At 38.8% G+C, this 3,432-nt stretch overlaps 1 pseudogene; it reads right to left on the reverse strand.

The window, feature by feature from the left end:
• Positions 1-1,439: 1,439 nt before the first annotated feature.
• LOC136149965 (large ribosomal subunit protein uL3 pseudogene) lies at positions 1,440-2,579 on the reverse strand (annotated as a pseudogene).
• Between the last annotated feature and the right edge of the window lie 853 nt (positions 2,580-3,432).

A 3,432-nucleotide genomic window follows, 5' to 3' on the forward strand; every position in this document is an offset into this window, starting at 1 on the left:
CAGTTCAAAAGCATCAATTCTTCAGCACTTTGGTCACTTATTTTTCCTCATCTTGCTCAACTTTTTGGCAATATCTTACTTAGTTGATAACTTCTTCATTAAAAAAAAAAAATCTATTTGGCTGCACAGAAGTCTTAGTTGTGGCATGCAGAATCTTTAGTTGCAACATGTGGGATCTAGTTACCTGACCAGGGAATGAACCTGGTTCTCTTGCAGTGGGAATGGAGAGTCTTAGCCCAGGAAAGTCCCACTTCTTCATTGTTGAAATCATCTCTTGTTTTGGCCTCTGTAGCACAATATTCTCCTGACTTTTCCTTTTATTCCTCCTTCTCAAACTGCTTTATCTCTTTATTTGACCTCAAAATATTAAAATGTCTCAGATTTAGCTCTATTTCTTCCATTTTTCTATTCTACAGTTTCTCATTTTGTATTCTTCATTAGCATTAAATCTCATCTATTTGCTGACATCTATAAAATCTGTAGATGCATAGTCAAAGCTATGATTTTTCTGGTAGTCATGTATGAATGTGAGAGTTGGACCATAAAGAAGGCTGAGCACTGAAGAATTGATACTTTCAAACTGCAGTGTTGGAGAAGACTTTTGAGAGTCCCTTGGACAGCAAGGAGATAAAACTAGTCAATCCTGAAGGAAATCAACCCTGAATATTCACTGGAAGTATTTTTGCTAATGCTCCAATACTTTGGTCAACTGATGCGAGAGCCAACTCATTGGAAAAGACCTTGATGCTGGGAAATATTAAGGAGGAAAAGGGGACGACAGAGGATGAGATGGCTGGATGGCATCACTGAGTCAATGGACATGAGTTTGAGCAAGGTTTGGGAGTTGGTGATGGACAGGGAAGCCTGGTGTGCTGCAGTCCATGGGGTCACAAGAAGTCAGACATGACTGAGCAACTGAAATGAACTATGAAACTAGATTTTTCATAATGGACTGTGTGTGACTTCTTAGATTATTTTTGTATATACTTAATCATTGTCTTGTTGATTTTGCTCAAGGGACTTTAGCTGTTTTAGAATATTACTCTAGCAAATCTTTGCAGCTTTAGATATCTAACTGATATTAAAATTAATATGTGACTTGAAAACCATTTTTCTCATCCAATCAGTATTTAAATAGTGCCAAATATAGGCAGAAAACTATAGTGCTATGATAGAAGTTTTATTCAGGATCATCAATATCCATAATCAATACTTAAGTATTCCTCTTAAGATTACTATTGTTTAAATTTATATTTGTTACTTTATTTTCAAGAGTTTTATATGATATTTTCTTTGTTGAAATTAATATATTATTTTTGGGAGTGTTTTGCTGATCAGTAACATTAAAAATTTATGGGAGAAACAACATTTTTACATTTTTTTCTGCACTGGAAAATCATTTTATTGAGATACTACCAGTTGTACAATCTGTTCTGACATTAGGCCCCCTCTTCCTTTATAATTCTGTCCTTCTTGAGTGGTCCCATGAGTGCTTTCTTGCCCTCCACAGCCTGGAAGCTGTGAAGGCCAAACTTGGAGGTGGGATCAATAGACGTGAAGTCATCTTCTCCAGGACCCACCATTTGGTCTGCATCAGTAAGGACTTGCAGGTGAGCACTTGCTTCTTGGTCCCTATGATGCAGTCTTTGAGCATAACAAAGTCATTGGTCATGCCACCATAGCGGACAAAGTCACCCAGGGGGTTGATGTTCTTGTCAGACAGATCATAATCAGTACAGGCGTTATTATTGATCAGTTTGCCCTCCTTGGTTAATCTTGTAGATCTTGTTGATCTTGGTGTGGTGATGGTAGCCTTTCTGCCCAGTCAGAGCTATAGGAGGGTTACCCAGGCAGGATAATACAACTCAAAGAAGGCAACCCTGTGCAGTCTTTGGTGGGTCTTACAGGGTAGCTTATTGGCGTGCAAACAGCTGGTCACCTCTTGTAGCCTTTGCCCTTGGTCACCCCAATGACATCAATCATCTGATACTGACAAATATTTTATTCTCATGGGCATAGCTCAGTTTTCAGACATAGTGCCTTTGTTAACGTGGGTGTCCCCGAGGTAGGCCTTCTGGCATAGAGGAAGCAGGCACATCTGGGTGTGGGCGAAGATATGGATGACCTGGCAGTACTTCTTCATGTTGCTGAAGTCTTTGTCCAGTTGCTTCTTGCCATCTATACCCTGCCTTGCTTTCACTATTTGGTGAAGGCCTTAGGTTTATGCCAGTTCCTACAGAAGGGACTTTTGACCTTGTTGCTAATATGCTCAACGAAGATGTTCCCAATGGTCCAGAGGCCTCTAGGTGTTTCCATGTAGTCCACAATGCTCACAGCCACAATGGGCAGCATCTCCACTATGGTCCTAGCCTCCACAACTTCCTCCTTGCTCACCCTGGACTCTGGCATATCGATCTGCCTCACAATGTGGGTCCTGCCAGCCTTGTAGTTGAGGGAGGCTGTGAGGTTCACAAACTTGCAGGAGTCATCCTTGGGGAAGCTCTTCACCTTCCTGTGGTGCCAGCTGCTGCAGTTCCAAGGCAGGAAGCCCTGGGACTGGAGAACTTCCTGTGAGGCATCCTGCCATCTGATGGTGCCAGTAGAGCAACTTTATGTTACTTTGGATTGGTTTCCTCCAAGGGAACTCATATTGATACTCAATAATCTTCACTTTTCATCATATATGGTCATTGCCCACTACTTTAACAGACTGTTCTCAAATTTATTAAAAATATCACACATGTTCCCAGAATCTACCATTTTGGAAATGGAGCTCTGTATCTGTCTTTGATCATAACATCATTCACATTTCCTGTGTTTTTCCAAGACTAATGATAGTGGCCATGAAATAATACCTTCAAATTCATTATTCTGAGAATAAATTTGTCAAGGCTGGAATGCATGGATTCATTTAAAGCAGACAGATAATTTCTTATGAGTTTTCAACTTACTTTGAGCTAAAATCCCTTCTTTCTGATGTTTACTGTTTTCATTCCTGTTTAAAAAAAGAAAAAAGCTAGGCTGTAGCAGGTCATAAATCTTCAAAGTGAAAGTACTGGCATGGATGCTACACAGATCTTATTTTGAACTTTGCTTTAAGTTAAATTTCAGGTTTCATTGAAGGCAGAGAATTTTAAGAAATACATTAAAGATAAGCATATTTCACATGTGAATTATCTGCAACTTTAAACATCACAGGACAGTTATGAAAGATATTGAGAGCAGTGAAATAGGATAAGCTGTTTGTTTTGATTGGTTGGAAAATCAGAGAAGAGGCACTAAGAAGATAGTTAAGGGATTAACATTGATTCATTGATCCAGGATACATTGACTAAGTTGGCAAGAGTAATTAAAATGAATTATCTAAATAAAATTATTTTCAAATTAAAATTTTTCTTTGAACTTTAGAAAATATACTCATAAGCAAGGATT

Source organism: Muntiacus reevesi, chromosome 18 (assembly GCF_963930625.1).
Source record: "Muntiacus reevesi chromosome 18, mMunRee1.1, whole genome shotgun sequence".
Lineage (NCBI taxonomy): Eukaryota > Metazoa > Chordata > Mammalia > Artiodactyla > Cervidae > Muntiacus > Muntiacus reevesi.